This window comes from Emys orbicularis, chromosome 7, assembly GCF_028017835.1.
Source record: "Emys orbicularis isolate rEmyOrb1 chromosome 7, rEmyOrb1.hap1, whole genome shotgun sequence".
Taxonomy (NCBI): Eukaryota; Metazoa; Chordata; order Testudines; family Emydidae; genus Emys; species Emys orbicularis.
The window spans coordinates 46,212,332-46,225,455 of record NC_088689.1 but is presented as its reverse complement, the minus strand read 5'-3'; the positions used below and the strand labels follow the sequence as shown (position 1 = coordinate 46,225,455).

The window sequence follows — 13,124 nt, the reverse complement described above, 5'->3', positions numbered from 1 at the left end:
ATCGGTATATCAGGCGCCACTGGCCCTACGCCCTCTCAGTTCCTTCTTGTCAGCAACTCCGAGAGGGGCAGGTAATGGAATGGACATGAGCAACACTGTGACCTGTCTTTCCATATTTTTTATGGAAATATGCTTATGATATGAATGACGTAACTGAGATATACTTCATGCAAGATGGCTCATGTGAGCTATCACCAGAAAGGTTATGATTAACTGAATGTGATTATCCTATTTGTATGCATGTATCATTTCTGTATCTGAAATTAGGAATATTGACTATATCTGTATTTCAACTATGTTACTTCGGGTGACGGCCACTGCCAACACTTCAGGTACAACAATGGAAAAGCCAGACAGGGTGGATGGCCCATCAACAGGGACAATGGACTGTAAAAGAGCTTAGTCTTCCTGTGAAGAATGGCTACAAGGGTACAGAGTCAGGTGGTCTTGTCACCTGATACTAAAACATTATCTGGGACTTGTAACTTTCCACTGTAAGGGACGGGGAGTCAAACTAGAAAATGAAAGACTCCCGCCTTATGCAAATCCTATTTAAGGGTGGGGAGTGAGGTAATCCTGGTCGTCAGTTCTCCCCTGCTACCCCACCCAAGATGATTGCTGGAAACAACTAAGACTGAACGGGGGAAAGAACTGGGTCCAGGCTGGAAGGGAGTCTGGTCTGTGAAGAAGATTATTAGAACCACATTTAGGGTGAGAACTCACATGTAACCAGTGTATTAAGCTTAGTTTGCATGCTCTGTTTTATTTTCTTAGTAAACTGCCTTGTTCTGTCTGCTACCTCCTTAACTACTTAAAATACACCTGTTATAGTTAATAAATTTATTTCTGGTTTATAATACAACCCACTTTATATGATTTCTAACTGCGGGGGGGGGGGGGGGCGGCGAGAAATTGTGCATACCATCTTCCACACTGAGAGAAGAGGTGAATATACTATATCTTTGGGTCTGTACTCCAAGGGAGGTGGACATCTGAGTGCTGGAGCAAGTCTCTTAAGCTGAGTCTTCCGGTAGAGGTGTGTGTGTGTGTGTGTGTGTGTGTGTTTGTGTTTGTGTGTTTGTTTTACAGGAGCTTTTAAGAGCCTGGCTCAGCAAGACAGGTTAAAGGGGGCCCATGCTGGCAGAACAGGTAGACTCTGTGGTATCTCAGCACATCCGGTGACTTCCCAAGGGGTCCAACCCATTACAGTACACGTCTCGAGGAACAGTTATGAAAAGTAGGTAGCTGTTTTTTCTTCAAGTGTTTGCTCATGTCAATTCCATTCTAGATGACTCACAAACAGTATTCCTGGAGGTGGGCTCCGAGTTCACAGTTGAGCGGCTTGTAATACCACTCTACCGAAGCCAGCGTCATCTCGGGCTTGCTGGGTAAGCACATAGTGAGATGTGAACATATGGATGGACGACCACGTGGCAACCCTGCAGATATCAGAAATTGGCACACGGGCCAGGAAGGCCGCCACCGAGGCTTGTGCTTTAGTTGAGTGGACGGTTACAATCACTGGTGGAGGCACCTTTGCCTGATCATAGCAAAATCGGATGCAGGCTGTGATCCAAGATAAAATTCTCTGGGTGGACACTGGATGACCTTTCATCCTATCTGCCACCGCAACGAACAACTACGTCGACTCGCAAAATGGCTTGGTCCTCTCAATGTAAAAGGCTAGTGCTCTCCTGACATCTACGGAGCTCAACCTACATTCCTTCTCAGACGTATGAGGCTTTAGGCAGAAGACTGGCACGAATATGTCCTGGCTTGTGTGAAATTGGAAACCACCTTCGGCAGGAAAGCCGGATGTGGCTGCAACTGGACCTTGTCCTTGAAGAACACCGTATACAACAGCTCCAATGTAAGTGCCCTAATCTCGGAGATCCTTCGGGCAGAAGTTATCGCCACCAGGAATGACATCTTCCAGGAGAGCAGAAGAAGGGAACAGGATGCCAAGGGCTTGACGGGAGTTTTCATGCGCCACGCAAGTACCAGATTCAGGTCCCACGGAAGGACTGGGACCCAGACTTGGGGGTAGAACCATTCCAGACCTTTTAAGTACCGGACCGTCATGCTATAAGCGAAGACCGATCTGCTCTGGAACAGAGGGTGAAAGACAGATATAGCAGCCAAGAGGACCTTAACTGATGAAAGGGACAAACCCTGGAGCTTGAGATGCATAAGGCAGTCCAGGATCAGCTGCAGCGAGGCCTGCTCAGGCTAACCACTTGGGACGAGGCCCAGCACGTGAATCGTTTCCATTTGGTGAGGTAGGTTGCTCTAGTGGAGGGCTTTCTATTCCTCAGTAGGACCTGTTGGACTCAGGTCGAACATTCCCACTCCTCAGTAGTTAACCATGGAGCAACCAAGCTGTGAGGTGGAGTGCTGCCAGATTTGGGTGCAGGAACTGGCCATGATTCTGTGACAGGAGATCCGGCCAGTGGGGCAGTGGCATTGGGATCATCACTGACAGGTCCATGAGCGTGCTGAGCACCTTTGCTGGCGAGGCCAAGCCAGCGCTATCAGGATAATCTTGGCCTTGTCCTGCTTGATCTTCATGAGGAAGCCCTTGTTGACCCCCCAAAATGAGCAGAACCAGTGGCACTTCCTGTTCTGGCGAGTTGTGAACAAGTCCACCTGGGAAGATACCCACTTTCGGAAGATCTGCTCAACCACATCGGGGTGGAGAGACCATTTGTGGCGAGACGAGAAGGTTCTGCTGAGACGATCTGCCAACATGTTCCTGGTTCTGGGGAGGTGCGCTGCCATGATATGAATGGCATGCTGCACGCAAAAAAAAAAAAAAAAAAAAAAGATGAGAAATTCTGTCTGTGAGCCCAACAGCCATCTGGGAAAAACCAAGTTAAAGCCTTAGTAATAGTAATAATAACTAACATTGTATGCATGAAAAAAATCTGAGGGTTTCCTGGCAGAGAGCAGATGGCCTGGCTCTGCCCTGCTTGTTGATATAAAACATTGTGGTGGTGGTGGTGTCAGTCAGGACTCGAACCACTTTGCCTTTTAACTGGGACCGAAAAGTCTGGAAGGCCAGGTGAACAGCTCTGAGCTCCCTGATATGTATGTGGAGGGAGCGGTCGACCGCTGACCACCAGCCCTGTGTACTGACCTCGCCCAGGTGGGCTCCCCAGCCTAGGACCTAGGCATCGGACACCAGAGTTAGCGACGGGGATGCACAGGGAACTCACTACAACACCGATGCGGGGTCCTGCCATCACGCCAGTGATGCCCAGATGTGGCCCGACATGTTTACTACCAGGTCCAGGTCATGCCTGTTTTATTGGAAACCCGGGAGGTGGGCGGGCACAAGCCCGCCCACTTCTAAAGGCCCCTCCCCCAGCCTAACGGGAGGGACCACTGGACCCAGGGACCAAATGAATGCGGGGAACAACAGATGAGAAAGCCAGGGAGTGAGGTGAAGGTCATAGGTTTAAAACAAGGGTATCAGATGGGGGCACCGAGCAGAGAACCTTGTCGTGCCTGTTGGGGATTTAGACCAACGCCAACCACACCTGCCACAGCCGGAGGTGGAGCCAGGCATGACGGACCACGTAAGTACAAGCAGCCATGTGGCCTAGCAGCCCTAGGCAAGTACAGGCAGTGGTGAGCGGGTGGCCCCTCACATTTCATCTGACATGACTCGGAAACAGGTCTCTGGAAAGAATGCCCTAGCCTATGTGGAATCAAGAACCGCCATGATAAACTCTATCCATTGCACTGGTACGAGGGTCGATTTATTTTTGTTCATTAACAGGCCCAGGTCGTGGCATGTGGACTGCACCAGATTGAGGCTGCTCTGCACTTGATCCCGCGATCTGCCCTTGATGAGCCAATCGTCGAGAGAAGGATAGACCTGGATCCCCTGACACCGCAGGTAAGCAGCTACCGGGGCCATGCATTTTGTAAAGACCCATGGGACCAAGGAGAAGCCAAAGGGGAGCACTGTGAACTGGAAATGGTGCTGGCCCACCATAAAACGGAGGAAATGTCTGCATCCTTGGAAGATAGAGGTATGGAAATAAACGTCTTTCAAGTCAAGAGTGGCGTACCAGTCTCCCGGATCCAGGGAAGGAATGATGGAGGCCAGGAACACCATGCGAAACTTCAACTTCTTGAGGTACTTGTTGAGTCGTCGCAGGTCCAGAATTGGTCACAGGCTCCATTTTGCCTTCGGGATCAGGAAATAGCGGGAGGAAAAACCTTTCCCCCTCATCTCCCGAGGGACCTCTTCCATCACCCCCAGTTGTAGGAGACTGTTTACCCCCTGAACGATGAGTTGCTCGTGAGAAGGGTCCCTGAAGAGGGACAGGGAAGAAGGTGGCCGAAAACTGAAGAGTGTAGCCCAGCGACACAATTTCTAGCATCCAATGGTCTGAGGTGACTCTCAACCAGGCCAAACGGTAGGCATGGAGACAGTTGAAGAAAAGATGGGGAAGATCCAGGGAGGTGACTGGGGCGTCGCTCTCGAGTGTACCCTCAAAACGCCCGCTTCTGGCCCCCATGGTGTTTCACTGGGCCAAGTTGGGAACAGGAGGAGGAAGGGCAACGGCGACTGAACCCAGTGTCCCTTCTCCTCGTAGATCCATGCCGAGGCTGCCGGAATGACTTCCTCACAGACTGAGTTGTATGCATCCCCTGGGGACGGAGGGTGGCCCGAGTATTCTTCAGACCTTGCAGCTTTGCATCCATCAGAAAACAGTCCGACTCCATTGAACGAAAAATCTTGTATGGAGGACTGCATCTCCTGGGACAGGCCGGTAGTTGGAAGCCAGGAGCTACGCCTCATGACCACCGCTGAGGCGACCACCCTGGCCACTGAATTGGCCGCATCCCAGGCCAACTGGAGGGAGCACCGAGCTGCTACGCTACCTTCCTCCACAAGAGCCCCCAACTCTTGGGCCACTTCCTAGGGCACGGAGTCCTTAAACTTGTGCGACTTCCCTCCATAAGTTAAAATTATAATGCCCCAAAAGAGCCTGGTGGTTCACTACCCAGACCTGGAGATTGGCCTTGGAGTAAGTTTTTCTTCCAAAAAGCTCCAGTCTCTTGGCCTCCTTATTTTTGGGGGTGGAACTAGCAGGCCCGTTGGTCCTTTTTGTTGGCCACCGACATGACCAATGACCCCAGGGGCGGGTGGGTATATAAGTATTCGAACCCCTTGGCAGGGACAAAATACTTTTTCTCGGCCCTCTTGGAAGTGGGCGGGATGGAGGATGGGGTCTGCCAGAGGGCTTTGGCAATGTTCAGAACCCCTTCATGCACCAGGATTGCGACACATGCGGGGGTGGACATGGAGAGCACACTGAACAATTTATCCAATTGCTCCGCTATCTCTTCCACCTCAAGACCTAAGTTAGTGGCCACCTGTCAGAGCAGGACTTGGTGCTCCTTAAAGTCACCCGGTGGGCTAGCACGGGAGGGCCCCGCCACCCCCTTGTCTGGAGAGGACGAAGACGATTGAACCACTGGGGGAGGGCCCAGGGCATCATTCCCCACAGGGGAAGGGGGTATCAAGGTGGGCATCTGTCCCTCCACCACAGCGCCCACCGGCGCTTCCTGAACCAAACCCGGTGCCAACTGGGGTTTGTCCAATACGGTGACCAAGGACTGGTGAGATGGGGGCATCGGCATAACCGGCATACCCCAAGTGTTCCAGTAAGGCCACTGCACTGGCAGGTCAGCATCGCTGTGGTATATGCAACTTCCAGAGCCCAGTCATGATGGTGCTGTCTCGGTGAGGGGCTAAACTCCCTCTCCATGCCAGAGAAATCCTCCTCCTCCTCCTCTGGTGAGCAGGGCACGGCCATCGACGCCTGAATATGGTGGCTCACCATCGCTGGGGGTGACTGGGGTCTCGAATGGTCAGACCAATGCCGGGAGTAGGGTGAGCGGCACTGTGTTGGGGAGCGTCCTCAAGGTCTTGGTGATGGTAACCATTGGCGCGAAGACGACCCATGCCAACTGTAAGGCGACCAGTGCCTCCCTCTGGGTGAGGCCCGGCGCGAGGGTGGAGCCCATGAGCACGGTGCCGGTGACCTGCAATGGCGAACCAGTGACATGGGCTGACACGGAGACCAAGGATGCAGAGACAAAGGGCTCTGCCTTGGCTCTGGAGACCGGTGGCACTCATTCACCTTCTGGGAGGCCTTCACAGCTGGTTTGCCCTCGTAGGGAGCCTTCACCAGGTCCATCGCTGCACGCAGTGCCAGCTGTGGTGGGAGAGTCCGTTGCTCTTTGGGCGCCGGGAGCTGAGAGTGCGTTGACTGCACCATCAGCCTGGGTCTTCTATCACTCCCTGGAGTTGGTGGCAGATCCCTTAGGGGGGTAGTAGGTCCACTTGGGGGCGTGCCCCCTTGCGGCTCCGGCATAGATGGGCAACCCGAGCAGGGTCCTTTGCGCAATGCCCCTCGATCCGACTTGCTCAGTGTCAGGTCCCTCTTCTTAGTTTTCTTCTTGGGCACCGGCGAAGGGGATCAATGCCAGGAAGAGTCCGATGCCAGCAGTGCGCTATGCACCGAGGCCGAAGTGCTGGGCGTTGTGTCCAGCCAGGCCGACTCAGAGGCTGGGCAAAGAGCAGCCTCCATGAGGAGGGCCCTCAAGTGAATGTCGCGTTCTTTCTGTGTCCTGGGACGAAAGTTCTTACAGCTACGACACTTCTATTTAATGTGGGATTTCCCCAGTCACTTCAAACAGCTACCAAGTGGGTCACTAACAGGCATAGGCCGGTTGCAGTCAGAGCAGGGCTTAAAACCCAGAGACTGGGGCATGCCCCGCCTGGGTCAAAGTCCCCACTGGGACCCTAACTGACTAATGACAGTACTTAACAGCTACTTACTAAACTAATCTACTATAAACAAACTATTTACAGCTGGAACACAAGGTTCAAGGAGTAGGAAAAAAACACTGGCCACTTGCGAAGCAAGAGAAAGAGGCGCTCTGACCAACCACCATGGACGGTAAGAAGAAAAGACGGTTACTTACCTTCTGTAACTGTTGTTCTTCGAGATGTGTTGTTCACGTCCATTCCACATTAGGTGTACGCGCGCCGCGTGCACGAACGTCGGAAACTTTTTCCCTCAGCGGCTCCCGTCGGGCCCGCAGGGTCTCCCTTCCCGCCAGAGCGGCGCCCCGCCCCAGCGTATATATACCCCTGCTGGCCCTCCCCTCCCTCAGTTCCTTCTTGCCGGTGACTCCGACAGAGGGGAAGGAGGGTGGGAAGTGGAATGGACGTGAACAACACATCTCAAAGAACAGTTACAGAAGGTAAGTAACCGTCTTTTCTTCTTCGAGTGCTTGTTCACGTCCATTCCACATTAGGTGACTCACAAGCTTACCATTGGAGGAGGGTAGGAGTCAAGGAATAACAGATTGAAGCACCGCCCTGCCGACCATCGCGTCATCTCTGGTCTGATGGTGGATCGCGTAGTGGGCTGTGAAGGTATGAACCGACGACCAGGTGGCTGCCTTGCAGATCTCCTGAAGCGGGACCTGCGCCAAGAAGGCCGTCGAGGACGCTTGGGCCCTAGTAGAGTGAGCCCGGATCGGAGGTGCAGGCACGTTGGCGAGCTCGTAGCACGTGCGTATGCAAAGCACGATCCACGCCGACAGGCGTTGCGTTGAAATAGGCTGGCCCTTCATTCGTTCCGCAATGGCCACGAATAGCTGAGTTGATTTGCGGAAAGGTCTGGTACGGTCCAGATAGAAAGCCAGCGCCCGCCGCACATCGAGGGTATGCAGGCTACGATGGCGCGGGTCCGTATGGGGCTTGGGGAAGAACACCGGCAAACAGATGTCCTGCCCCATGTGAAAACTCGTGACCACCTTAGGAGGAACTTAGGGTGAGGCCTGAGTTGCACCTTATCCTTATAAAAAACAGTATACGGAGGTTCTGAGGTGAGGGCTCTCAGCTCCGACACCCTCCTAGCCGAGGTGACAGCCACGAGGAACGCGACCTTCCATGAAAGGTGCATGAGGGAGCAAGAGGCCAGGGGTTCAAAGGGGGGCCCCATGAGTTTAGTAAGGACCAGGTTGAGGTCCCACGGGGGTATAGGTGGGCGAGTGTAGGGGAACATCCTATCCAGCCCCTTGAGGAATCGGACCACCGTAGGGTTGGAGAACACGGACAGCCCCAATTCCCCCGGGGTGAAATGCCGATATGGCGGCTAGATGCACCTTAATAGAAGCGGGGGCCAGGCCCTGGCGCCTAAGGCTCAGCACGTAATCCAGGATCATCGGTATCGAGGCCTGCAAGGGCTGGGCGCGCTGAGACTCACACCAGAGGGCGAAGCGCTTCCACTTGGCCAGGTAGGTTGCCCTTGTGGAGGGTTTCCTACTACCCAGGAGGATTTGCTGGACCTCCTGGGAGCATCAGTGCTCCGCCTCATTTAGCCAGAGAGCAGCCATGCCGTCAGATGCAGCGATGGCAGGTTCGGGTGGAGTAGGCGACCTCGATCTTGTGTTATGAGGTCGTGATGGAGGGGGAGGGTTATTGGAGAGGCCACGGACAGCTCTAAGAGAGTTGTGAACCAGTGTTGACGAGGCCACGCCGGGGCGATGAGAATGACCTTCGCCCTGTCCCTGCGGGTCTTTAGAAGGACCCTGTGGATGAGTGGGAACGGGGGGAAGGCGTATCGCAGGCCCCCTCCCCACGGGATTGTAAAGGCGTCCGCCAGAGAACCTGGACTGCAGTTCTGGAAGGAACAAAACTGTGGGCACTGGCTGTTGTCTATGGTGGCAAACAGATCCACCTGGGGAAACCCCCACCTCAGGAAGACTGACCGGAGGATGTCCCGCCTCAGCCGCCACTCGTGCGTGAGATAGGACTGGCTGAGGCGGTCCGCCAATCCGTTCTGGACCCCGGGGAGATATGCAGCCCGGAGGTGTACTGAATGGGCTATACAGAAGTCCCAGAGGAGGAGTGCCTCGCGACAGAGGGGAGAGGACCGGGACCCGCCCTGCTTGTTTATGTAGAACATAGCGGTAGTGTTGTCCGTCAGAACTGACACGCCGTGCCCTCTTATGGTGGCGTGAAAGGTCTGGCAGGCGAGGCGAACCGCCCTCAGCTCCTTCAGGTTGATGTGAAGTGACTGTTCCTCCCTGGACCACAAGCCCTGAGTGCGTAGGTCCCCTAGGTGCGCCCCCCAACCCAGGTCCGACGCGTCTGTCACCAACGTCAGAACTGGTTGTGGGGCAGCGAACGGGACCCCCGCACAGACCTGCTGTCGGTCGAGCCACCAACAGAGGGCGTCCGAGACCCGAGCCGGAATCGTGACAACCATGTCTAATGGGTCGCTGTTGGGGCGATATACCTGGGCCAACCACAGCTGCAGAGGTCGGAGCCGGAGGCGGGCGTGTCCAACCACGTGGGTGCATGCCGCCATGTGCCCCAAGAGCTGTAAGCAACGTCTGGCCGTGGTTGTGGGGAATCTCTGAATGGAGGTCACGGCCTCCTGGATTGCCCGGAAACGAGATACGGGAAGGCTCGCCCTCGCTGCCACCGAGTCCAGGACTGCCCCTATGAATTCCAGTCTCTGTGTGGGGACTAGTGAGGACTTGGGCACATTGACCAACAGGCCGAGATCGCGGAACACTTGTAGCGCCAATGTCACGTGGGCGTGAACCTCTGCCTCTGACCGGCCCGCCAGGAGCCAATCGTCCAGGTATGGGTAGACGCGCATCCGTCGCTTCCGAAGAAAGGCCGCCACCACGGACATGCATTTCGTGAAGACACGTGGGGCCGTTGCCAGGCCGAAGGGCAAGACCGCAAACTGAAAATGGCGCTGCTGGATAGTGAAGCGCAGGAACCGCCGGTGGGCCGGGCGGATAGCGATGTGAAAGTACGCGTCTTTCATATCGAGGGCAGCGTACCAATCACCCGGATCCAGGGAAGGAATGATGGTACCGAGGGAGACCATACGGAAACGTGGCTTTCGCAAGTACTTGTTCAGCTTGCGAAGGTCCAGGATAGGACGGAGGCCCCCTTTCGCCTTGGGAATGAGGAAGTATCTGGAATAGAACCCTTTTCCTCTGAGGTCTGGAGGAACCTCTTCCACCGCCCCTACAGCGAGGAGGGTCCGTACCTCCTGCATAAGGAGTTGCTCGTGAGAGGGGTCCCTGAAGAGGGACGGGGGGGGTGGGTGGGAAGGGGGGGGCGAGGAAAACTGGAGGGCATATCCTGACTCCACCGTGCGGCGGACCCAATGATCTGATGTTATATGTGACCAGGCATGGGAAAAACGGGATAGGCGGTCCCTGAAACACAGGGGAGGATCCGGGCAAGAGATCGGTACGCTGTCCTCGATCGCATCTTCAAAATCCTTGTTTATTGCCCGGCTGCGGCTTGCCGTTGTTATTGCCCTGGCCTTGACCGTGGTTAGGCGTATTGTTGCGCCTACGCCTATTGTCTCTGCCCCGTCTACGGTAAGGCTCGTGTCGAGGGCGAGGCTGGTATTGCCTCTGTGGAGGCTGTGGCTTAAAGGGTTTCCTCTGCGTCACGGGGGTATGCATCCCCAAAGACTTGAGGGTAGCCCGCGAATCTTTGAGGCCATGGAGCCTGGCATCAGTCTGCTCCGAAAACAACCCCGTCCCTTCAAACGGAAGGTCCTGGAGGGTGTTTTGCACCTCTGGAGGAAGACCAGACACTTGCAACCACGCTGAACGTCTCATCACCACTCCGGACGCGATAGTCCTGGCGGCCGCATCGGCCGAGTCGAGCGAGGCCTGTAAAGAAGTCTTGGCCACCGCCTTTCCCTCGTCCACAATGGCCGCAAACTCGGGCTGCGACCCCTGAGGCAGGGCCTCCTTGAACTTGGACACCGACGCCCAGGAGTTAAAGTTGTGTCTGTTGAGGATCGCCTGCTGGTTCGCGATCCGCAACTGGAGGCCTCCCGACGAGTAGACCTTCCTGCCGAAGAGGTCTAATCGTTTCGCCTCCTTGGCCTTGGGGGCCGGGGCCTGCTGGCCATGCCGCTCCTTTTCGTTGACCGCCGAAACTACCAGCGAACATGGGGCTGGATGGGAGAAGAGGAAGTCAAACCCCCTGGATGGGACGAAGTACTTCCTCTCGACGCCCCGTGCGGTCGGTGCAGAGGAGGCCGGCGTCTGCCACACAGTCTTATAGTTTGACTGTACGGTCTTTATCAATGGAAGAGCAATCCTGGAGGGACCCTCCGGGCTGAGAATGTCTACCATGGGGTCCTCCTGCTCGACCGTCTCCTCCGCCTGCAACCCCAAGTTGAGGGCCACCCGGCGGAGCAAGTCCTGGTGTGCCCGGTGGTCAATTGGGGGAGGGCCGGACACTGTTGTGCCCGCCACGGCTTCATCTGGTGAGGAGGAGGAGGTCATGGCTTTTTGAGCGTCCTCATCCTCCTGTAAGCCCTCCTCAGCGGGCTGACCCTCCGGGGTGCGTCCCCTGCCCTGGGCCATGGACGGTGCCTGGCTCGGTGCCGAGTCCGCCCTCTCGGCCTCAGGCGGTCTGGAGACCGTAGCCTCCGCACGGGAGGTGGGACGGTACCGTGGGGAGCGGGACCGGTCCCCCGAAGGGCCCGACCTCGAAGTTCTGGATGGCGGGCCTTGCTGGTGATAGGCCCACGGGGTCCAGAACGGCCACTGTCCCGGATGGCTCCAGTGTGGTTGCCAAGAGGTCTCGTGCCGTGTAGCGGAATGCCCTCTGCGATCGTACCTTGACCGCCCCGAGCTCACTTCCGACGCAAGCGACGGCGACCTGGAGGGCCACGGCGGTGCCGTGGAGCGGTGCCGATCCGGTGTTGGGGAGCGGTGCCGTCGGGACCGGGACCGTGAGTAGCGCCGTACCGATCTGGATCTGGAACGGTACCGTTGACCGCGGGACCGGGAACGGCTGCGGGAGGACGGTCTTGGGGTCCTCGCCGTCGAAGCGCCCCGGTGCCTGCTCGGGCCGGGTTGCTGGGACGGTGCCTCGCTCGCGCCGGGGCCCTTCTGCGTGGAGGCCCGTTGCGCGGCGGGAAGCCGGGAGTCCACCGAGGCGGAGCTCGACCGGGACCGGCGCCGGGAGCGGTGCCGAAATGGCGACCGCGACGGGCGCATCATCGCCGGCTTGCCCTTGGAAGGCAGCCTCGGCGGAATGTCTTTGGCGCGGAGTGTGCTGACGGAGGACAATTCAATGAGGTCCTTCGCCGCCTCAAATGTGTCCGGGGTGGAGGGCTGTTCCAACAGTTCCTCCAGCCCCTCCTCCTCACTCGACGCGCTTGTCCCGGGGCTCGACGGGCCTTTCGGCGCCGGAGCCACTGGTATCGGGACCTGTGCCGGGGCCGGCACGGCCTTGGGCGCGCTAGCGGTCTTCGTAGGTGCCGCCTTCTTGTGCGGGGAGCGACCCCGGGCCTTGGGCTGGCTCTTGGGCTTGGCCGGCGAAGCAGATCGGTGCCGGGCGTGATCGCGCCGAGGCGGCACCACAGGTTTAGCCTGCACCGCTTGCGTTGGGTCGCGGACCGATGCCGGGGCACTTCGCACCGACGCCGACGGTGCCGTGGGAGCGGAGGGCTGTAACGCCATCTCCATGAGGAGCTGTTTCAGGCGAAAGTCTCTCTCTTTTTGAGTCCTGGGCTTGAAAGCCTTACAAATCTTACAGCGCTCCTTCTGGTGAGCTTCCCCCAGGCAACGGAGACACGACTCGTGCGGGTCACTCACTGGCATGGGCCTGCGGCACGTGGCACAAGCCTTGAAGCCTTGGGCGTGCGGCATGCCCCGCCGCCCAGGGCCGGTGCCGGGGTTGACCAAACCCCTATCACCAAGAGTTTGGTTGGTCTTTGTAACAACTAAAAACTACTTAACTCTAACACTTACTATAACAAAGAACTGATAACTACTGCTAATGACTATGCTAAGGGACACTCTCGAGTTGAGAGAAGAGCTGTTCCAACGTCGCCACGGGCGGTAAGAAGGAACTGAGGGAGGGTCGGGCCAGCAGGGGTATATATACGCTGGGGCGGGGCGCCGCTCTGGCGGGAAGGGAGACCCTGCGGGCCCGACGGGAGCCGCTGAGGGAAAAAGTTTCCGACGTTCGTGCATGCGGCGCGCGTACACCTAATGTGGAATGGACGTGAACAAGCACTCGAAGAAGA

The 13,124-nt window shown here is 56.6% G+C and overlaps 1 protein-coding gene across 2 annotated transcripts in view; it reads right to left on the bottom strand.

Annotated features, from left to right (window-relative positions):
- The window catches only part of HERC4 (HECT and RLD domain containing E3 ubiquitin protein ligase 4), a 99,447-nt gene that overhangs the window by 26,667 nt on the left and 59,656 nt on the right, over positions 1–13,124 (bottom strand). The window lies entirely within an intron of this gene.